This window comes from Cyanistes caeruleus, chromosome 12 (assembly GCF_971803275.1).
Source record: "Cyanistes caeruleus chromosome 12, bCyaCae1.hap1.1, whole genome shotgun sequence".
NCBI classification, from domain to species: domain Eukaryota; kingdom Metazoa; phylum Chordata; class Aves; order Passeriformes; family Paridae; genus Cyanistes; species Cyanistes caeruleus.
Window position 1 is genome coordinate 10,762,515 of NC_141712.1, and position 25,214 is coordinate 10,787,728.

Sequence of the window (25,214 nt, forward strand, 5' to 3'; positions counted from 1 at the left end):
TTGTGCTTCTAGCATTTTCTCTTTCTTCCTTTCTGTTTTACTTATGCATTTCTTCCCAGATTTCTGAGGTCCATTAAAGTTTGGCCTTTGTGAAAGTTTTCAGAATCTCAAATTTGCTTTTTCTTCTTCAATAAACAAGAATAGGATATACAATTTAATATGCATTTCCCTTCCTGTACAAAGGCTAAGACATCGAAATAAATTAAAAGTGGGAAAGAAAAAGTGAAACTATTTTGACTTGTTAATGTACTTCCTTCTCATGGCCATTTAATGAAATCAGCAGATGTAGAATATGCTAAAGGTGGCTCCAGAGGCTGACATCTCATTATCTAGAGAGCACAAAAATGGGACAACCGTGATACAAACTACTTTTTTTGCTCTCCTATTTTATTCAGATGCAATTAGGAGTCACCTTGCAGCAAAGGTAGGATAGCCTGTCCCACTCCATTCTCACCTCCTTTTGTCAGGTGTCAGTGGGCCTTGGTGGCTTGTCCCTGTGAAGTGGGTCTGACACCAGCTATCTCCTCTCAGAGCCTCCCAACAGCTGTTGGGTGACAGAAACTCTCAGATACAAAAGGGGCTGAGCAAATGCAACCACTCAATTACTGTGGTTGTGGCTGTTTTCCACATATTTACAAGTTAATGGCAGACACAGTCATAAAAAATATTATGAACTGATGTTGCAGAATATTCAGAGAAAATGCTCTTTAAATCATAAATATTCATTCACCCAAATATTAAAAGTATTCCAGATAGGATGTCAGGGAAATTGGTGGTGGTGTTATGTCCAGGCAGACCACTTCCAGTTTTCAAATGTAAACAGCCAGAAAGTAATTCCCAAACATTCTATGAACTGCAGTTCCTCAGACAATTCCTTTCAAAGAAATGAACCCAGGTTGTCTACTCACAGACACAGGATAGAGAAAGAAGGCGACTACCAAGTTGTTAAATGTTAAGCCAGAGGTAGGCTAAATATTTTTCTTCTTTTTTTTTTTAAGTAAGATAACAACCAACTACCAAAATAATTTATCCAATTTTCAATTAATCCTTCATAGCCTTTAAAAAACAAGGACTAAGACATCTAGTACAGTTTTCAGCAATATAACCACTGCATGTTTTAAGCCATGATGCACACACACATCTGAGAAATGAATATTTCCTCACCACAGGCTCTCTGGATCTCTCTCTTTCTTCCCAAGCCCCAAATGTCAGCTGAGGTTTAGTACTTCAGCAAAGGTGCACAGGCACTGGCTGTGTTGTCCTGCAGACCCAGTCACCCTGTTCCTGCAGAGATGTTCCCTGCATTTCCCACTCCTCTTGGGCAGCCCCCATCTGCCCCCAGGAGCCATGGCTCTCCCAGGCCAGGCAGAGCTCAGTGACTGCTCTGTGTCCCTGGCAGCCAGTCTGCCATAGTCAGATGCTTTCTGGAGGCTTGTCCTAGCACAGTCCTCTCCAAAGCAAGAGGTTTTTGGACACAGCCACAGACTAAATGAATAAGGTGATCAAAATAAAATGGGTTTTTAAAAGACACAGCCTTATATTTATAGATGAGGCAGTCACTGCTGAAAAAGAATCCAACACCATCAGCAGTGAGGGGTTTGTGCATGGAAAACACACCAGTGGCTGAGGGTGACTGATCTCTTCCACCCAAACCTCCAGCAGCTCTTCCTCTTCCTAGCAGTGGAGCTGGAGAAGGCTCCCTAGGGAGTGAAGTTTATTTCCCATAGAAAGTTTTTATTAGCTGCCACTGTGATTCTTGCTTCAGCCATGGCCACATGCCAGGGCCCTTAGCAAGAAGGGAGCACAGGTTGCTGAAGCATCAAAAAGAAAGTGGAGCTTGATGATAGCAATGTGAGGGGAATCTGTTGGCAGCAAGAGGGACAGGAGACTCAGTCTTCCACAGGTAGGACTTTGTGAACCTTTTACATATAAACTCCCATAGGTCAATATTATTTCAGGCTCCATGTACCTGCCACAGATTGGATTTATGGTGGGGATGCTCCTACTTCATGAGAGGCTTCCCTCTGCAGAGGAGATCACATGCAAACCCTGACTCAGGGGGAAGGGAAGGTGCTCACCCCAGCTGTACCACTGCCAGAGCACTGGCAGGATAAGACCCACCACCACTGCTTTAATAGGGGAACAATATGTGGAATTACTGAATATAAAGCAATGCAGAGGACCAAATGCATACAAGAAGGGTCTTGTTGAACCACTGAGCACTATGGCAATATTGATCTGAAACTTTACAATAATGGTTCAGCAATTTTGCTTTAAACACACAGCACATTCAGAAGGGGAAGCCTTCCTTTTCAATCCTGGTCCTTAGTCATCTGTTTTTCTTCTAGTTGCCATGTGGGTCATGATGAAAATGTAATGAGACTATCAAAAGGTATGTTGGACAGTTTAATAGGGAAGTCTCATAAACAGACGTTAGTAATGAACAGCTACCAGATACATTAACGTATCTTCTTTCTAATAAAATGTAATGTAAAGTAGATAGATTGTGATACTCAACAACCTCAGTAGTGGAGTTAAAATTGAATTATATGGAAAAAAACCAGCACTGTTCTGATTTCAAAATTATGATGATCTACTATTATGATCCATCACTAGCAGAGCAGTAGGTGAAACAGTAATAAATCACTTCTATTTATGATGCAGCAAATCATAAGAAGTATCAAACTGAGTTATAATTCATTTTCACTTCAAGTCATAATTAGGCATCTACTGCATTGTATTTTTCCATAGGTATATCCCTAGCTCAGTAATTCATATTCCATCACACAGAACCAAAACAAATGTAAACTGAGTAAAAAACTATTTCTCTCCCCAATGTATTTAACATATGTATTAAGTAACTGTAATAAGTACAGCTACACATTACACCCAAGTGATATGCAGTATATTTTTTTCTATTATGCTAATATATTTCAGTAATTCTCACAAAATTCCCTAATGACTTTAGAATTTGAGGACTTATTAAAAACAACTGCTTGCTTCCAAGCATACGTTTACCAGTTATTTGCCAAGCTGTTTGGATAATACAGGGGGTGATTTGTCAGCCAGTTACTGGCTGCTGGTTTCCTCCTAATTTCTGAGTGCTCAGCTATTCAAGGGAGATTAGTAGCAGACTGGTATGGATTTGCATTTGAGGGAGGAATTCAGTTATTTTACCTTCTCCCTTTTCTTGTTCTTCTCCCACTGTGAGGAATTTTGTTCCATGGATCATGCAGGAAGCGCTGTGCTGCTAAAAAGTAGCAACTGTGATATAAACCTGCTCAGATCAGTGGAGTTTATTATAGCAAGGATTAGAGAGTCTTAGTCATATTTACAAAGAATTTCTCTCCAAAGCAGAGTGAAGCCCATGTAGCTTATTCTTCATAAATAAATACCTTTTTTTCAAAAAAAAAAAAAGCAGCACAAGATTAGTTTGGACATAGAGACCTTGTGTTTTACTGTGGGATATTGTATCAGCCTTGCTGGAAGGAAGTGCTGTTTTCTAGATGCCAGATCCAAGCCTCTAAAGCCCAGGACCACCATACTCGTTTTTTAAGATGCATATGCAGGGGTTTCTGAGGCACAGGGACTGTTTATTAAAGGTGAAAATAGGACACTACTTGTACATCTCTCATTGGCACCACCAAGGCCAATGGGTGTCCTGCAAAACCCCAGCAAATGCAAGGCACAAGTTTAGAGACATCTGGTGAAAGTTACAGCAAACTGCTTAAACTTCCTATGGTTTGTGGTGTTACTGCTGCCCTGAGTTTGTCACATTTCCATCCTCTCCTGCTCTGACCTTTCACTCAAGCTCTGCCCCTTCACCTGGGCCCTGACACTCTGACCTATTCCCAGCAGTAACAAACAGCACATTTCAACCCCAACTCACAGCTGGCTGAGGTCAGGCTTTAACACCTCTAGCCATTATTCTACAATCCTGTTGGTCATAGAGTTATTCCATGAGAACATCTGTCTTCCACTTAAAACATATCCTCCCATTATTTTGTCACTCCTAAGACCACAGCTGGAGAAAGCAGAACCCAATACCAAAACAAGGCACCTTTTGAAGAATGCTGTAGGAAGCATGAAGGTAAGCTGTGCATCAGAATAGCATCAGAATACCTGTACTTCACAAGTTTTAGCCAAGAAAAAGTTATTGTATGCTGTGGTGGTGAGGGCAGAGCTCCTTCAGCCCACACAGGTCTCAGAGCCAGCAGGGTTAAACACACCCCCCAACATAAATAAAGCACCAGTGCCCTGTGGCAGGGGGGACCTGCCCCTCCAGATCTGTGCATGCCAGCTTTGGTAGAGACATCTGTCTGATAAATAGCTCATTTTGCAATCACTATCACATAATTTAGTATTTTGACAGGTGCATAAACTTAACATGAGCTTTATATAAATATTAAACAGTCTTTCTAAAAATGAAAGCTCTGAAATGAACACAGTTCCCTAGGCCTGCCTTAATAATTATTCTGAGGAAAGATTTTGCTGAAGAAGAAAGGAAAAGACATTTCTCTAGTGAAAGAGCACTGGAGTAATCTGGTGATTTTGTATCTCAGTTTTGTGATTTTCAGTTTCAGGTGCTTTCTACCCTTTGTTTTGGGATTCTTGTTTTTCATTTTGTTTTTGAATTCTTATGTTTTGTTTTGTAGTGGGGTTTGGCCTATTTTTATTTTAATTTCTGTTTTTATTTTAATTTCTTTTACATTTAAAGCTTATCTCTTTCTCCTTATCCTGAAGGGAGATGTTTACTATAAATTTGCAACAATATTACAGAATGGGATCAAGGCTGAATGAATACACAAGAAGATTTAAGAAAGCAAATACATGATAGAATTAATGAAGATGCTCTCTCCTGATGCTCTTCCTGTTGCAATACCCCCTTCACCCCACCACAGCCCTTCTGTTGGCCACCTCCTTCCTCCTGGCCACTGTTCCTGCCCTTGCTGGGTAAGGCTTTGTTCCTGGAGAAGCACTTAAAGGATAAATCCTGAAGCCTTTGTGCTGGTTTTTTTGTGGGTTTTTTTTTGCTTTTTTTATATTTTTTTGCTTTTTTTATTTTTTTCTCCCTCACAGACATTGATTTTACCAAGAATGTACTCTGCTCTCAGCACTTATTGCAATCAACATGAAAATAGTGTGGTACCACTTCTGAAGGTACCTTTCTTGTTTTGTCTCCTGTTACAAAAGATCATTTAAAGTCAATGATACAGCTGAAGCCTGCTGCTTAACTCCTTGTAAGAATGTTCTCTTCTTTTTTGTCCTTAAATACAGTATTTAAAGTATCCTTTTATGAGGCTTTCCTCTTGTCATGATGAAACTAAAAAATAGTGAGATAAATATACTCCTGCTATGTCCTACTAATGACAATTAAAAGTTACACAAAATGCATGCCTTTTTTTAAAGACTGTTTTAATGGTAATCAGATAAATAAATTGTTCAACCCAACTGAGAGAGCCAACCTCAGGACTGAAAATTATGACCCACAAGATCCTGATTCCAAATTCTCCTCTGTGGTTAAATCTAAAGGTTCTTAGCTAAAACCAGCATGCATGCCTCAAAACCCCAACAGAGATACTGTCCAAGACACCAAAAACCTCAGTGAGAGCCCCAGTGTAAATCACAGTGTCTGACATCTGCCTCCATTACTTTCTTGTACACCATTTTTAAATACACCATCACATTTACCTTTTTATTTATTATTTATTTGTTTATTAGCTAGATGAGTAAATTCTATATATCACATGCTACATTGGATGTTTTGTTCATTTCTTACTTTTCTACTATAGGGAAACACACTTACAGTAATTTTAGCTCTGTGATTAGGAGCTTTTTTCCCCCTATAACTTCAGCTGTATTTCAGTCTTTTATGCCTTCATTGAAATCCCTTGCTGACATGCAGATACAAAGAGAAAAGAAATATTCAGACATTACTTTTATAAGGGATTAAATTCTGCTGGATATGACACTGAAGGTGAAGTTTTCAAAAGATAAACTTTCCCATAGGATTGAATGACATAATTCTAAAAATGCTTTTTTAAAATGGAAATTTATTAATAATGACCTTATGCAAACAATTTCTGCGGAACTTATTTCTGTGACACATCAGAAGTAAAGCAACCCCATAAAATCCAGAATGTTCTTTTCTATTCTTTAGTATTCAGACACAGAATATATTTTATTGTCCTTTTATTTTTTTTTAATTTTAGACCAGTGAGTTTATCAGATAAGTTGATTCATGATACCACACTACAGAGCCATCTTCCTTTAATCTTCAGGGTGTGGCTTTGAGGATGCACTGGATATGAGACTCTGCAGCTCTGTGCCATCATGTTGCTAACAAAATAAATGAGGAAAGCCAGTCTGAACTCTGCTTTCAGAGTCTAGCAAAATTAACCTAGTGTTTAATCAATCTAGTTTATTATTTAAAGGTAGGTGAGAGCTGCTCACCTCAGGTTTAGGTCTTGTGTGTGCTACTTTAATGCACAAAAGTATATCATCTATGGAAAAGTGTGGATTAACTATAAGTTTCTCTGTAATAAATTAATATGCATCACTGCTCCTTGTGCCGCATTCCAACACCAGAAAATACAGCCACAGGCACATAAGTTGAAAATCTAGACCACCTATAAATATAAGATACTTTGAATTTAAAATCCAATTCATTAAATGCAAATGCCAAGAACATTTACAGAAGTTGTCAGTAAAATCCAATTCCTGGATCTTTGCTCTCTATGAGAGCAAATCAATTCTAATTCCTACATACCTCTTTTGACTAATTCTATATCATGTTACCTTTCCCTGGTCCTTATAGGAATAAAATCTCTGAAGACCCTCATTATTTGACCAGAATCATTCCAAATAAATAGAATTTGCATGTGTTGAAATGATTTTCAATGACAGTAAAATAATATGGATCTCAATACAGTAAGAAAGCTCCCAAAATATTTAGCAGTGGTTGTTTTTAAGACCCATCTGAATTTCATGGACAGGTTTTATCATGTGTGATTTCCATTCCATTTTCTTCATCTCTGTTATAGCATAAAATTTCATCAAGTGTAAATGTCAGATCTTTTCTTTATTATTTGCTAATGTCATAAAAAGCTGAATTGTTTGCTTTGTTAAAGGGCTTACTGAGCATTGACTTTTCTTTATTTGTATTTTACTACCAAAAATGTTTTAAAAAATAAAATAATAATAAAAAAAATCCCATCTGAAATGGAATTTAAATAACAGAGCAAGGTTTGCCATTATCATAAGTGTATAAAGTGCTTTGTGAGTAATAAAATGGATCATGGATTCTGGATAATTCAAACTGAAATGTTATGTTCAGTATCAAGATTAGATTACATTAATGTGGTTCATTTTAAATGGTTTAAAGGCCATCAGATGCATGTGAAAAGAATCTGTATCATAACTTAGAATAAATAGACTGAGACATTTGTTTATAATGTCAGTGCTAAACAAATCTATTACTACATTTCTGCATGTAACATTATGTTTCCACTGTTATTAAACAGGCAGAGCATGAAGATAAATTATAGCTTTAATTATAAACATTACCTTTGCATATTTATTAATTTAAAATGAAACAATGTTCACTAACCTCACATTATTTATATTTTCTAATATTTTAATTAACTTTGGTTTATTTATATAACTTCTTTGCTGCTGCTGGTCATACATAGCCACTTGTGTAGTCTAATTTATCACACTACATATTACACAGGAAATTATACAATACTGTTATGGTTAGCTTTGCTATAAGATACATAGGGGGAAAAGAAGAGTTAATAAATGATGGGAACTTGCAGCTCACTCTTAGATATAAACTCCAGCTTTGCCTTTTTTTTTTTTTTTTTTTTAAAAATTACACCCATCTAAACAAGATTCAAAGAAAACTCTGCTTATCCTGAAACTATTCCATTTGACACCATGCCCTTGATTCAACATTGCTAGCATTCATTCTTAAAGAGATTTGGGGAGAAAAAAAGTCCTTGAAGGACTCATATTTATTATAGGTCAATAATGAGGAGATAATGGGCAAAAAGGAGGAATTAAGGTCATAATGCAGCCTGAAAATTTCCTTTGCCTGGTTCAAGTATTTCAGAGGAAGAGAAACTGCTGAAGTTTCAAATCCCTGGATGAGTTTCAAATCCTTCCAACTTCCTGCAAGAAAATAGGAAAACAAGCTTAACAGTGAAATTCTTACTGCTGCTTTACAATGAATGTCTTTAAAGCCTCCAGTCAGCCAAACTTAGCTAAAGTCAAAATGGGACTCAGATGACTTCACCAGCAACTCTGTCAGGCCCACCTGCAAAAACCCCATGGCAGGAGGGATGGACAGGGTGGGTTTTGCCTGGCTCTGATCCCAGTGACCTGATTTAAGGCTGTTATAAAGATTTTCTCTTAGGATAGATGGGGGAATGTATGGCTGGGGAAGTGGCCAAAGGATGAAGACATTCCCATAGAAATTCTTTTGAAATTCATGTTAAATACTGGTTTATTCTTATATGGGTTCTCATTGTCCCATGTATCTGGGAGAAAATTTGTTTAATGTTGATTCAAGTTTAAATATTGTTTTTAAACCTTTGGAATTTATAATATTTTCGTAATTAAAGTTTTATAAAATAAAATTCATCAATGCATTAGATATCTTTAATATAAAAAACCTTTGCATCATAAATGTATTTAAATTAAATAACATATTTTCATTGTATTCCTGTCTCCAAATACAGAGTTGCCTTAGTAACCACAAGCCAGAGACACTAAAGGGAACCAGCTAAAGAGGCCTTAAGAGTGGAATGAAATACTAACACATTTTTAATATTAAACAGAAACCTTAAATTAAGTTTTAGAAAGGCTTAAAAGTCTGTGATCCTTATCTTTACAGCATCACATATCCTGAAAAAATAGGAAGCTTAATATACCCCATTTTCTACACGCTACCCCATTTATACCCAATTTTACCTGCAAAATGCTGAATGTGACTGGAATCAGCATCAATCATGTTGGGATGTAGCCAAATGCAGAGAGGCTACTGGTGTCCTCATCACCACCAAGTGCACATTTTCAGCAGAACAGGGGGATTTGGGACTCTGCTCAAGGCCTATCACATCTGAAAGGAAATAAACAGAAGAAAGTCCAGGTCAATCCTTTTTAATAGTGGAGCAGCAGAAAAAAAATTGAATGGGGTGAGCTGGGGGGAAGGGAGAAGGGGCTTGAATTATTTCTAAGGAGCAAAAAAGAGTTGGACTTTGTGGACACTTCCACAAAATTTTAGTTCTCCGGTCATAATTAACTGACCATAAGGCCAATATTCTCCTGCTACTTTAAGATTTATTTTTTTATCACTCTGACCCCCCAAAAAGGGGATTATGCCTTTTTAATTGTTGTCCTAATTACAAGTAAATGAGTCCAAATGTTGTACTTTTTCGACTGTCTGCACCCAAAGCAAAAACTAGACCTCAGTCTTTATCTAGGACCACCAAAACTTCTGTATCCTTAAAAAAGATGCACCATACTGAGTTACAGTCCTATCAATGAGAAAAAATAACCTTATTAATTATAAACCTCCCCTTTTCCAAAAGCTTATCACTAATCTAATCTAAGAGCAGTTGAAACTTTTTTGTGAGATCACATGTTAATTTTGGATAATCATCACTAAAACTGTCTAATTATTCCAATTCATTATGATGACTAAAACCTCCTTTGTCAGCTCTTTTGACCTCTATAGTTTTATTATTCTTTAAATCATTTATAGCATGTCTCTTGCCATAGCTGAAATTGTAATTAACCTTAGCAATATCATCAAATGTTTTATCAAGTTCTTCATCCAAAACTTTGGGAAAGGTTAAGAGTAGTAGGCAGAACTAAAAATAAAATGTTCTCAATGGTGGACCTTGTTCATCCAAGTTTGTTGTGAAATAATGATGTAAAACCAAGGTTATAGATGAATGATGAAGTAAGAATCATCATTCTTCCTTTAAGAGAATATTGTCTTAGTTCCAGCATAAGACGACAGTATTTTTAATGATATCCAATTAAACTCAATAAACCAATTAGCATTAACTCTCAGGGTAATTACATCTCTGGGCTTGACAAAGATCATACTTCAACCAACATGCTAGCAGAGCTTAGAGACTGAATAAATGTGTGGTTTACCTCACAAGGTCATCTCCCTGATGTTATTATCCCTGACAAAGGAGTCAGCACCACAAGAGCAGAGCAAGATGGCAAATGTGCACACTTGTCTGATCGGGCTTCTGCCCAATTTTCTTGATAGGCAAGAAACATCTCCTGGAAAAGCTTAGCAAAACTCTGCACCATTCCAGCCCTTCTTAACAAAAATGGAGGAGAAAAGCAATCTAGCCATGCAGAAATTAAAATAGGAAGTGCCAAGATAATGCAATTTTACTTTGTATATGCCGGAAAGGCTGGCAGAGCAGAAACAAAAGCTATCCATGCGTGGTGTACCTGGGGAGAGGCTGCAACTGTGAGACTCTTGTATCTGCCTTAGAAAAGGGGAATTATGCAAGTCTCAGGCTGCATTTACCAGCAATTCTATTCCTGTGCAAATGACTTACAGGAGAGGAAAAAACCAAAATCTTTTGTTCTAATTCAAAAACAAATTCTGCTAAGTTTATGACACCATCTTAAAATACCTCAGAAAATGCTTGAAGATTGAACGGCTATTGACTTCACTGTTCAAATTTCAAACAAAAACATTTTCCTTAGATTTTATTTAGTATAGATTTTTGCAGAACCAGTTCCTACTAATCAAATGTGCAAAATGTTATTAAGACAAGGAAAAAAAATGATCTTATTTTGATCCATTTTTTGGGATGGATGGAAACTCTGCAAGAATGATTTATTACACAGCTTTATAACAGTTCCTGCTGGTGATCACAGATGTCTTAAAATGCAAAACTGAAAAAAGTGATAGACATTTATTACTGCAATGTATACAATAAGTTTGAAATTAAACTGATCCCAAATTTGTTGTATTTTCTTAACTATTTCAACTTTCTCTAATACCTTCACTTGTTCACTTCAAGAAACCTTAGGAAAACCATTTGAGAAAAGATAATGCCAAATCTGCTATCACATATTTAATACTATGCCAGATTTGAAAGTTGACAAAGAATCCTAATTCCAGCATGAATTTTTCCACTGAATCCTAATCATAGGATTTGATTTTAAAAGATGTTAAAAGTGGCATTTGAACTTCTATGGCAAGTGCTCTATATTTGTGAAAACAGATGAGATGAGGCAGTGCTTGTTCTTCTGAATCCGCAAACATCCATTGTTAAATCCTGCTCTGAAATGCATCAAGGACTAGCTCCAAAGGCTGTTTCCTTTTCCCTCGCTCCAGTGAGAGCCTCCCCAGTGGCCCAGCCTTCTGAAGAGGAAAGGGGTGAATCACTGCACAGCCAGGTCTCCTGCTGTCTCCTGTGGCAGCAGATGACACAAATAAATACCAGGATGCACAGGGGCTTTGTTATGTAGGTGGGAGAACTTGCAGGGCTTGCTCAGACCAGACTGTCCAAAGGTTTGGGGTTTGTATCCAACATGGGGCAGCAACATTTGCACGGCTGAGACTCCAACAAACTTCTTTTTCAATTTCACAGCACATATCAGAGATGCTGTTCTACGAATGTTGTGTATATAAACTTACTAACACACCAATTTAATCAGGCCTGCCACAGTACCTTAGCTATCATTTAATTGAATGTGATTTATATCTTGCAGATTTAATAGCTATGTGATTTACCCACTTAACCAAAAAAAGACAAATATTAACAAACGTTCTACCGTGAACTCAAATTAAATATGGTAGGTTTATTTCTCTGCACTTTTTATTGTGCTAAATAAAGCTTACAAACTGAATCTGTAGAGGAAAAAAAATGTTCCTAGTTATACCTTTCTAATTTCTATCAAGAAAAATCAAAACATCATTGCTGATGCTGCTAAAAAGATCTCATTAAGTCCTACTCATCCTTAGCACCAAACAGATCTTTTTCTAGTAGCAGGTGATCCTTTATCTCCCCCTTTTCCTTCAGGTTAACTGCGTTCAACATTTGTCCAAAAGACTGCAACACATCTTGTGACATTTCATAAGCTTTATAAATTCCATTTTTCCGTTTTACTTGTCTCCTCTGGTAGTTTTAAATCAGTTTATCTCTCCCACAGAGCAGAGGTCTTGACCTGACACGGACCTTTGACCGTCGCAGCGCTAACACAAGAGCTCACTTATCAGACCCGAGTGCCTTGGAAACCCAAAGACAGCTGGCACTTACAGAGAATGGGAGCTTAGTAAAATTAATGATGTTGCACTGAAATGCACAAGGTAAATATTTTGATATGTTAGAAGAGCATATATTCCCATAAACCTCATCCATATGGACACCGCACATGAGTGGGGGCTGAGCCGGAAAGGGAGAAACAACATTCAGCGCCAAAAAGTGGCTGCTTCCTCTCCAAAACAAGTTTGATTTTTAGCTCCCAGATTTCTATTTTCTTTAATTGAGTTTTAAAGTAAAAGGGAGGTCAGTCTACTCATCCTTGGCCTCGGAAAACTATTGAAAGTCAGAGATATGTGGGAAGCACCATGACCTCTTCTGCACACCTCATGAGGGGCAGCCAGGTGAAATTTGTAACTCAAGTTGTCATAAAACTTATGAAAAACACTTAAATTAATTAAAATGTTTGAGGAATAATATATCTAAAATGAAACTTTGATATTAAATGCTAAGCAGAAGAAGAAGTTATTTTTACTAGAACGTCAATTTGTTCATTTTCAAGAAAATTAGGAAATAGCCACGTTTCTTGCTTAGAAAAAAAAAAAACTTCCAGTAATTTAGAATTTAAGTTCTTATAAAAGCTAGGAATACAAAGCATGAATGATGTTTTCTTCAGAAAATTCTTCAAATTTCACCACTGAAGGGAAAAAAAAAATAATAATATCTACAGAAAAGAAAACACATTTTAATTATAGCTCTATACATGTTTGTTATTGCTACCACAGTGATCATGCTTTCTAAAACACCTTCTGTCTATCTGAAGGAAATTCCTGGATGGCTGTAACCTTGAGGAATTTAAGAGTGAATATACAAGGCAAAGAGACAGAGTCAGTGCAAAGGAGAGCTGATTTATTACAAAAACCAGGCCATTTTAATCATTTTAAGCAGGTTAGCAGTTCACACAGTTTTAAGGCACAGGAAGCCCCAGCCACGTGGGCACGCGGCACGAGCTCACCTCTCGCTACCCCGGCTGAGCCACTCTCCCCTGCTCTGCTCAGCCTCAGCTACAGGCCTCAGCCATCATTTTACTGGGGTAACAAGGCCCTTATTTCCTAAGGCTTTACCTACATGCAACAAGTGAATATTCACCACCTCTGAAATTAGATCACACGCAGGAAAGATATCTGGAATGACAAAAATAACTCATTTGTAGTTTGATGGAGTTTAGGAATCAGTCTTAATGCATCAGCTGGATTTGAAATTTTGTATTTCTTCACCATATCTAAGTCTGTGCTAGAGCCAAAACAAGGAAAAACCTTTTCAGGTCTGGGTTGAGAGCTGGAAAAGTGTAGCTATAATCAGCTATAATCACAGCAGGGATGCACTGGACACACAAATGCCCACTGTTCAGCAGAAAAGGGACCTTGCTTATAAGGGCTGTATTTTTTCTCATGTTCCTGCACTTCCTCACACTTATGAAAAGGAACACGGCTACCTGGAAAGCCAGTGAGCTGCTTCCTAAAAGCTGTGAGATATCTGTAATTAATGTTTCCAACCAAGTTTTGTAATTGTCAGCAGAGGCCTCTGAAACTCACTAAAAATCCATCCAAGTATTCTGCATTTGTACCAGCAGATACATTGTGATTCAAGAGTATTAAAGAATGAACAGATTACTGTACTCCTTGTTAATCATTTCTGCTATTGAATTATCCTAATAATATCCTGCTGAGAAGAGGTACCTGGGCTGAATTCCACTCACTTCAAGAATCAAAATTAAACTTGCACTGATGAGCAGGAAGAAGTGAGACAGAGGGAGGGAGCGCTGAGGGGAGATCAGCAGTAGTCTTCAAAAGTTTGTGGAAGATATTGGCACAGAGGAATGGTGTGATGGTCTCAGTAGGGAGCACTGGGCAGCCCATGAAGGGTGGGAAACACAATGGCTCTCCCTGCTGAGACTTTTGAGGACAGACACAAACATCTGTAAATACCTCCACCCTTGGCATTTGGGGCTGCCCTTGGGAACTCAAGCAGGTGACCACTTGAGGAGTTCAAACATAAATTTAAAGCATTCTTTATTTTAAATCTTTATATTCATTTTCTATGTATTGCATTAGGCCTTGTGTTGGTTTGAAGGATGCATGAGCAGCATAATGTCAGCTCTGTTTCTAACATACACTTACCCCACATATTAAATTTTCACTCATCATACAGATGTAGCACATCTGACCAAAAATACAGCTTTCACTTTCCTGAACACTCCTAGTAACATCAGTGGGATAAGGTTTATGAGTAGGAATTTGCAAACAGGTTCTTTGTTGTTAAACCTTTATTATTCTAGTGTAAACTATCTTGGCACATAATAAAAGTTAATAAATAAATGTTAACTGGAATATTAACATTAATGGTGTGGTTGTTAAGATTGCAAAGATTTCAATATTTTTTTTACAACAGAATTTCTTTCTCACCAAATGCAGCAATTTAACAGAGCCATTTTCCATTTACAAAAAAGCTGTACATGTACCTTAGTGAGATATTTCTTTTTTGCCTGAGCATAGGAAAAAGATCAGGCCCTGCTGTTAATAGGAAGTCTCCTGGCTTTATTAAACATAATGGCAGCCTTGCCATGGGCTTTAGTAAAAATAAATACATAATCAAGCTTTCAGTTCAGTGTTTACATGTCCATTCTACTTTTCTTTCTTGCTAATAAGGCATGTTCTAGCTTGCTCTATGAAGTTCATATTCTTTTACAAATAAATACTTCTTTGGCACTATCCTGTAGAAATGGACTAATCACAGTTTAGAAAATAAATTATAGGAGCATAAATAAGAAAGTGTCTCTCTTCCCCCCCTCCTCTTGTTCCATCCTCAAGTTTGACTTTGATTGGAGTGGGATTGCTGGTACAGTTGCACACTTTATAAGCTGTCCCAAAAATCCTGAATGATGTGTCTCTTGCTGAGCCTATGCCCCACAGGATCCACCAAGCAGACATCACACTAATCCAGTATTGAACTATTCAAGCATGTGGGAGTTCAAGCTGTCAAGAACTGTAAGAATCATGTACAAGAAACTCAGCTTTTTTTCTCTTTTTCTTGCCCATTTCATATATGTAACTACATTTATCAATATGTTATGTGTTCATCTCACCACTCACCTGTTTTGATTTCTTGCTTTGAAGAAGCCACTATAATCAATCTAAAGCAATCTAAACAAACCAATGAGTCTCATATGTTCACATCAGAAAGAGCCTCATAAAGAAAAGCTTTTACAATCCACACACAGGATGAATGTGGGGGAAGGCAGCTGAAATGGGACAGGCTTCCACTGACCCCTGAACAACAACCAAGCTTCTTTTCCTCTATATCTGCAAACATGTTCAATATGACTTCAGAAAGCTGGATAGTTTGGCAGTCAAGGATTTATGCAAACCATTAACAGCCTGATTTCCCGCCCTGCCCAAGTTTAAGGAAAGGTTCCCATCTCACGCAGTGGGACCGCCAGGCTGCGTCCAGCTCTGCTCACGCTCTCCCTGGGCTCCAACGTTTGCAAAAGAACCAGCACCACTTGATTCAAATGCAGGGCTGGGCATGGCTTTTAGGATACTACACAAAATTCTGAGACACCCCTCAGAAATGCCTTGACATAGATTTACTCCTGGGTAATCGACCCAGCACTTCCTAAAAAGGTTTTCAGAAAGGGAAAAAAAAAGCCTTGAGCTTTTGGCCATGCTCAGTGTGGAGATGCAGTGTTGTGTACCACCCAAAAAAAGGTTAAGAAAAGTAGCTCAAGAAAGCAGACAGTTCCTAGAGTTATGGGACTTCATGAATGGAAAAATCCCAGCTTGAGCTCTCTGTGGAAAAGTGGGCAATATCTATTTCAGGAAAATGTTTTTATCATTTATTATGTCATAAGCAAAAGAGTAAAATAAACTGTTTATTATCATGTATAAAATGCTTTTGACCAGCCAACTGAAAAACTAATTTCATTTTCTCATTACACTGCCTCAGGCATCCTTTAACATCAATTTTTATTACAGACAAAGAAGGGAAATTAAAATGATCAGTTACAGTGGAATAAAAACATTTGTTTCAGATTTTTAAAAAGTAAGACTAATAAGCACTGAACCTGCTACTCATTCTTGGTAATTACCATTATTTTTGCAAGAAATGGAAGGGAAGTCCTGGGATCGGTATTTTAATGCCCCAGAAGGAACTCTCCTGTGTGGAAGTATTAAGGTTTCCAAGAAAATTTGAAACAGTAAAACCAGGAGTCTCTGCAGAGACTGCTAGGTCTCATTGCACCGGAATAGGAAAGTTAGTTATAGAGATTCTCCCTAAAGGAGAATTAGTGGCATTTTTCTTGCTTCTAGGTGGAATTTATCATTCTCCTTTGGGTACGATTAAGGCAGCTCCACCAGCACAGCCACATGCCTTCACATCTTTTCTTCTTCCAAACTGCACCAGACTCAAACACTTTTATGGACTTGCCAAACCCAAAACCACACACCCACAAGGGAGGTCGATTGAAGCCCCTCTTCTGCCCCAGGTGGGTCATCTCAGCCCTTTTCCTCTAAAAAGGGATCAGATCAATCTCAGACTGAAAGTGGGACCCACGGGGATCCCTGAAAGAGACAGAGCAGGTTAAATAAATGTATAAATAAATATGCAGTTGCCAGTGTCCCAGAAAGTCACTTTGTGCTGTGACTTTTCACCAGGTGTGGAGCCTTTTTGGAGATACATGTCTAGGAAATTGAGAAACAGCAAGACAGAAACAACTGACATAAGGATTTACTATTTTGTGTTTTTTATTTTTTTTTTTAGTTGGTTCAGGGTTTTTTTCCTTGAAAAATTCAAATAGTGTTTTTAAGCTCATCAGCACACAGAGCCTGTAGCAAAAGATTTAATCATTTGGTGCCTACAAAGACCTCTGAATTTCAGCTACGAGGGGCTGGCAGCAGGGAGGACCTTCACAGGTATAACACCAGCTGTGCCATTACACCCAAAGTGATGTGCTTACAATGATCTTCTGCCATAAACTCTACTGAAGCAGAGTGTTCCAACAAGACAATAACACATTAGGACACTGCATAAGCAAAGAGAATGTCACATCTTTTTGTGTAACAATTTCATAGGCATTTCCAAGCCAATCCCCAAGATACTGACAGCTAGAGGAATTCAGGCTATTCATTTTCCTGAGACAGCTTTAGAAGCCATCCTGTTTCCTTTCCTTCCTTTTCCTTTTTTCCTTTCCTTTTCTGTAATTTAATTTTTCAAAATCCTGGACTTCACCATGAATGATGAGTTCCAAATGATGACAGAAATTACCTTAAATTACTATCACTGTCTTCAATGAAAAAGACTTCAGGGAAGTATATTTATAAATATATGAAGTTTTAATTCAGCTACATATTAAACAACCATCTTAAGACAGTGGGGCTGATGCTGGATGGAGGAACAAAGGCAGAAGTGATTGCTCTGAATGTGGTCAGCTCAGTCACTTTCTGGAGTCAAACTACAGAGAGGGGATCCTTACCCACCTGCAAAAAGCAAGTTAGCAACCTCTTAAACCCTGCTAAAATGGTAATTGTTAGGGGCCATCTACTTTCAAAGCATCCTCCAGGACAGTACTTCCTGGGATCCAGGAATCATTCTGGGCAGTTCAGGCCTGATCCTCTGCTCTTGGATCTTGATGGAATTACTCTGATGTATTCAGTAATTAGACCAGTTTAATACCAGTTTATAAGATAAGTTTTCACATATCAGTTTGCAGTGTCCCATTCATGGGACAAAAATGTTCTCATGTAGACCTGAACCATAGACAGGTGTTTTTCTCTTTTGTTTCCTGAAGTTTGCTTAAATATTTTGGGCCAGTTTTGAATGATCACTGATGAAAGCTAACTTACCATCGATCTCCTTCCCAAATGACATCTTGATTTAGGACTGCATGGCACATCAGTTATAATATGACTAAGCCCATCTAAATTATCCTTTTACTTAACTCTGTATTAATCTGTAGGTGTTCCTCTGCCAGGCTAACACTGACACTGTGGCAAGCTCTCTTCACTTTAAAGAGCTTTAAAGCTCTTCTGGCTTTTAACCAGACAAAATTAAGGTTATTATTAAGCCGTTGAATCCTAATATAATTCATCTTAAAAACAGGCAGGTGCAAACAGTTAGTGCATATAAGGATGAGGAGCAAGGCTTGCTCTTATTGCACTCACAGGAACCTACCACTAGCTAATGGCACTGCAATAGGGTTTGCTTGGGTCTATAAAACAATCTAGGCTTTCAGGACATAAAAGTAATATAAAATTGAAGTAAGGGTACAAGAGGTGCTAAAATAACACTTCCAGAAAGCAAGAAAGACAGTTAAAACAGAATGCACTCACTATACAGAGGTAAATACAGAATTTTGAGAATACCTTCTATTATCCCTGTGAATATTCTCAGGAGGATAAGGAGGCTTTATATCACAGATAATTAAATGCAGGCTCTTTACTATTATATCTGTTGTATTCAAGAGAGCAGTAGGTTATAGGGCAATAGACTGAAATTAGATTTTAGCAGAACATGTGTCCTGACCTTTCTTTAAAGCAGATCTATTTACTTTATAATGCAGTTCATCTTGTAGGAACTGATGTACTCATAGCCAGTGTAAAGGTTAAGACATATGCGACTCTTAAACCTTCTTGCTTCTAGCTCTGACATAATTCTCTTTGTTTATATTGTGCAAAGAGATATTTTAAATAGCCAGTGTTGAAAATAATCTTTCTTTGTGGCTATGTTAATTTTGGCTATTGCAATATTTACACATCCAGCGGAGCAAACGCATTTCTAAATTGCAAATCTAATGGGCCTGATCTTCCCAGTGTAAATCAGAGCAGCTCTGCTGAAACAAATACTGAAGCCAGTGAAATATCACTGATTTATATCTAGGTACCTAACTTGGAGCTTAAATGGATTAAAGCCAGATTTGCATGGTTGTAAGTGATAAGATCTTGGCCTAGTGTATTTTGATACATTATGGGCCAGATTGTGAAACCCTTATGTCAGTGGCACAACTTGCATGAGAAAGTGCTCACCGATGTGGCTGTGGGCTGCACAATCTGGCTCTGTATTACACAGATGTAAACAAGTAACCAAGAGAAAGTTATTAAGTGGCTTTGATGATCTCATAAATAAACATGTCATGACACTTAAGTAGCTTTAATAGTATCAGAACCACAAGAAATATGAACAGTCCTATATTACAGATGTCCTGTGTTGTAGTCCTTAAACAAAATTGATGACAGTTGATTCAACTATATCATGCCATGGTTCTGGATACCATTTGATTTGCAGAGAAAAAACAGCATAAAATGGGACAATGTCATAATATACAATGCAAATAGGAGGTTTTTCACATTCCTCTTACTCCTCTTACTGTTGTTGTCTATTGATCTCTCAAAATCTTTTTCCCTTCGCGTGTGATATTATTTTTCTTCTTGATCTTATCTCTCTTAATGTAATTTATCTTCCTAGAAAGACCTCCACATTTTGAGCACTACTTTTTCTTTCTTCTTTTTGCATTAGATAAATTTATCTATTAATTCTGCTATTAATTTAACACTAAGGCATATAACAGACATTGTAAGTGTGTGTGCATGCATATTTCACTGACATTAACACACATATACATATATTAACAAATCCTGATTCTATGTGACAAATTCACAAGAAACACAGTCATAAATTTAAGCAGTGACAGCAGCCAAAGTCATCAGAGGTACACTACATAGTAGTGTAATACCCAAAATGCATGCCCACCCATGGAGCCACTGCTATGCCCTAACAGAAAAAGGTTTTGGGATGGGATGTTCTGCATCCACTCAGGCCCTGTGCAATTACATTGCCATAACACATCACTTACTCAGCAGAAGGTGACAGGTTATTGAATCAGCTCATTTTCTATGTCTGTAGCTCCTGACCACTAAACACTGCATAACCCTCCTACCCAAATGTGTGGGTCTCTCTAGTAACAGCACCACGAACAATAAATACAAAAGAAATTGAACAAAATAGCATTTTTCTTTCAGACAAGTACTGTTCATTTTAGGGAAGTTTCCACAGAACCTACTCTATTTGACCATTTGGATAATGATCAAAATCTGCAGCATGCAGGGATAATACTTGAACCTTCATTTGATTGGGGTGGAAAGTAAAGGACAGCACCTCAGTAACTTCTCAAACATTGCTTTTGACTTTTTACAAAATCAGCATTTAGAAACAAAACAGCAGCTATGAGATTGGCTTACAGAGCCTCCTGGAGATGCTGCACACTTCAAACTCGTCCCACCCAAAAGCTGTTTGTCATGGACCAGGAATCAGTCACTTCCCAAGTACTCAGCTCAGAGCACATTCACCAGCACTGGCACCTCATGGGGCTGGAAATACAGTTCCCAAGGAGCATTCTGTCTGTCTCAACAATTGCTCTGAAAAATCTGTTTCCATCTAAGTCAAAGGACACTGTAAACAAAGCTAAAGGAACAGAACAAACAAAATAGAAAGGGAGAGGTGTAATGTGTTGTGCATCTACACAGCCACAAAAAAAATCTACTTTAGCTTTTTTGAGAAATATAAAAAATTACATCTTAAAGAAATATTTATCTTTTTTTTTAAAAAAAAAATCCTCATATTAGTTTTTGTACTTAATATTGTAATTTCCTTCATTCATAGTATGGAATGCATATAAATTACAGATTCTAGTCTTTTAAACCATAGTTAAAAGCAATAAGCAGTAAAACTAGAAGGTTTCAAGGGGAGACTGTGCACCAATAGCTCTGTTCTGACATGATATGATAAATATCGATTCACTGGGCTGTTAGGCCTTTCTACTGGATTATCCCAAGTCAGTTTTTATTACTGTGTGCAGAGCCACACAGAGCTGTAGCACAGGGCTCACCACAGTCAGCAAACAGTAGCAGCAGTGTGGAGTCCCAGGCTTGTGAGCAGTGCATGGGCAGCACAGCACTGGGAGCCTCCTGCACCACCTGCCCCCTCCCAGAAAAGCTGGGGACTGCTACCAAAGGCTTAAGGTGAGACGAGAAAATTCTCCTCCTAGAAAATGCAAGCCCATATAGCAGCTGAGATCACCTAGTTAGCTGGTATTGAGCCATACATGTAGGCACACAGAGAAAAGAAGGGATAGGGAAGGGTGTTTTGCAGGAATACCTGCTCACTGCACATTCTTTTCTACCCAGGGGAAGTAAAAGATGATTTTAAAGGATGACCCAGTGTGGGAGTTGCATTACTGCCTGCTCAGCTCTATGGGCAACTGGGTTCTCAGCAGTAGCTCCAATTGCTCTGATAGTCCCATTTTTGTCATACTTTCCTCTGTTTTATGGCTATCCAAGTGAAGAAGTGTGCCTTGCAAATGCCCTTCAGAAAGAGGAAAACCATTCCAGGTTTCTATGCAAGAACCAGACTTCAGCAAAAGCCCTTAAATATTTTGATGGAGCAGCACCTTTTACCAGCAACACCACCAGGATAGAAGTTTCTGATGGCTAATAAATACAGCTGCAGCCTTACCACTATCACACCTGCTGTAGAAATGGAAATTTGGAGGTTTGAAACCATTAAGGTTTCTCTTGATACCATGAAGCACTGAAGAGAGGAGCCCTAACATCAGCACACAATGTTTCCCTGCAGCATCTTCTCTGGGTACCTGCAGACACCAAAGCTCCTGGCATGACCTTAAACTCTGCCCCTGCCACAAGCAACACGAGGCAGAACAGCAGAGAAAGAAACTCCCTCTCTTTTCCCTCAGAACAAAGCTTTACTGCAAGAGGGATGATCTGTCCATGAATGAGGACACAGCTCTGGAGGAGCCAGCCTGTGTGGTGGTTGCTATATGGGTCCACTCGCAGGAGTGAGAAGTAGCTGTAACAGCACATATGGCACACTGTGCTTCCCCACGCTGCTTCACAGGCAGCCAGGACATTCTCCCTGGGAGCTCCAACCAGCACACACTGGCTGGGGGAAAGTTCTTGCAGCCCCTGGCACGGCTGCCTCTCCTTTCCATCCTCTCTCTCCTTTTCTGACATTTCCCTTAAAGTTTTTAAACTCACCCATTCTCCTTCCTCAGAACACACACAAGGGCCACATCGTGCACTAGGAAATGGTGAATCATGAAAAACAGTAATTAATGCTGAAATGCCATATGTGGTGTTGTTTTTGAATGCATTGCATAAGATTAGTGTTTCCTATAGATATTTTTTTCTCAATAAAAGACTAGGCTTTCTCTTAAAGCTAAAATAAAAAGCAAACTCTGAAACAGCACCAAAACCCACAAGCTTGGTAATCATCCTCAGTAATGCAATTTTGAGTTCCACAAAAATTTACTTATTCTGGCAAGCTCCAAATCTGTGGAGTAATTACCACTGGCGTAAGGGATATCTGCACTGATTTTAATGTGGGCAAAATGGCTTCTGCAGTGTTCTAAGAGGAAAAGTAGATATATTATGGAAGAGGCTTTACATAATAACCTTTTTGTAAAGCTTGGATGGCAAGATGATTCTGTAAGACACTGAAGTCACATGTCATTAATCAGAAATGACAGTCTTTATTCATGTATATTTGACTGAAACTGCATAATTTTAGCCTCCAATAGCCCTGAATAAATGACCTTAAGTATAGCACTTTTTCAAATTGACAGTGATTGATGATGGACCAAAAAATTATGAACACTGAAGAAGTAAACACGAAAAATAGACAAAACCTTTAGTATCACACAGATTTTTTGTTTGCACTTTTCCAATTCTCTCACTCATTTTTATCTCTATAACCTTGCTCATCATGCTTTAATCATTTTTATACTGCTGCATTTGTTACATTTTGCCTGCAGTGCCCCCACACTAAACCCTGAGCTCACTGAAAGATTCATTCAGATAAATGGAATTGATTTCATATTTTCCCATTCATGAAAAGAGTCTTTAAAGTTAGAAACTCTTTATGCAGAATGAAACTAAAGAAACTGATTACTTCTAGGCAGCATTTATCTACATCTCTTGACAAAACTACTGAGCACTTACTCACGTGAGCAGCATTCCTTACACAATGAGAGGTTAACCAGCCTCACCAGAGCTGCTGCAGCAGCCCTTTAGCTTCCAACTCCCTCTTTACAAACACAAACCACCTCACTGACCCTGGGATAAATAATGTAAACAATGTTCTCTAAGTAATTAAAACCCCACCCTATTGATCCTTTTACAAACCACTATGTGCTCACGCTAATTGATGAAACAGTAAAGAGAAACCAGAACCTAATTAAATTCGTTGTGCATAAACTCATCCTATCTGTAGCAGCATCCAGTGCTGGAATTAATTACTGACCCCACCTCGGACCCAGCACTGTGCCTCAGCACCAGCTGATGTTCTCTACATGCAGAGGACACAGAGCTGGAATGAGACACAGTTTTTGTACCTTCCCCAGAGGGTCTGCTCGTATTGGAGCCCGAGTTTATGGCCTGACATCTGCACTGGGGACAGCATGAACGAGAACACTGTGGCAGAGGGGGTTCACCCATTTGCTGATAGGACTGGTCTGTCTCTCTGTGACCCACCAGGATGGGACCAGCTGGGAGATGGGAGAAGGGCAAGTGCTGCCCTGCACCTATTCCTTCTGCCTCTGCCATCAGTCACTCAGCAAGGCATGGTTTCTGATTTCAGATGGCTTTAGATGGTTTAGTCTACAAAGCAGATTTCATATCATGAGCAGAGTGGCAGAGCAAGAGGAAAGCCAGTGGCTTGCAAATTGTAAAAATATCTGGATGCATCTTTTAATTCATCTCCTTACAAAAAGCTCTAAGAATTAAAGATTACATTGGAAATAGGTGTGACTCTATATTTTTCCTTCAGATCAAGTAGGAGCGTCACCCAGAGATCACCCTAGCCCTGCTGTCTGTCGCTGGGGCTGGTGGTTGAGCTGATCCATCATATATGGTTTGATCTCCCTCACAGTCTGAGTGTGAGGCACTGGTTTGTCGTCCTGGCAACTGAAACACAGTTCTAGATGCTGCTTTTATCTGGTGCTGTACAACAACACAAATCCCTTCTGTCTGTCAGGCTTAAATGAAAATTTTTGGGGTTTTGTTTAGTTTTCTAGGGGGTTTTTAAGTAAAAAATTTCTTGGTTTTACTAAGAGCTGGAAGTTGTTGTGAAGGTAAAGATGAACTTTAAAACTTTCAGTTGGTATTAATTCACTGTATTCCAAAGCTTTGAACTGATTCCGGGAGATTAAAATTCTGCAACGTTTCATTAAGAGCACACTGATGCACGTGCTGCTAGACTGTAATATAAAAGGCTTTTATTAGCACTTTTCCCTAGCATGAGAGTGACTTTCATATTGGATTAATATGAATTATATGGCTAATATTGCCACTGCATTATCACTTTATGAAAATTTGCTAATGAGATTTGAAATTGCTTAATGAAAATATCCCAGTTCTTCCAAACACCTACCCTACTGACCACCTGACAGAAGCTGGACTGCAAGGCCCCTGCAGAAGTGGGGAGTGAGCACCTGATGCCATGAGAGGCAAACTTTGATTTTTCTCACACACTGCAGCATGTAATAACATTCCACATCAAGATCCCCTGAGTTCCACCATGTCAGCCTCACTTAGGGCTTCAGGCAGTGTGACGGAAGGTGACATGGTGTAATCCAGAGCAATAAGCTCTGAGGAGCCTGTTGCCTCATTAAAGCACTTGTGCAACAAGGCTGGGTGTGCTGTGACCAGCATTGCTGGGCTGCTGAGTCCTCTCCTCACTTTGGCACCACAGCTCTCTGCAAACCGGAGTGGCCAGACCGTGCTGCCACCGCGTGCCCCCAGCAGCCGTGGGCAGTGGGAGTATGTGGGGACATGCCCTGCCAACAGGTCCAGTAATTCAAAATAAAAATTAAAACAAAACAGAAAAAAAATAAAAGAACAACCC

General features: G+C 38.6%; 1 long non-coding RNA gene across 1 annotated transcript; it reads right to left on the bottom strand.

Moving 5' to 3' along the window:
- Window positions 1-6,190: 6,190 nt before the first annotated feature.
- On the bottom strand, window positions 6,191-23,413 carry LOC111934351 (uncharacterized). Its single transcript, XR_002867170.2, has 3 exons — window positions 23,312-23,413; window positions 8,974-9,121; window positions 6,191-8,172 (listed from the first exon to the last, which is right to left on the bottom strand). It is a non-coding gene; the product is annotated as an uncharacterized LOC111934351 (long non-coding RNA).
- Window positions 23,414-25,214: the final 1,801 nt, after the last annotated feature.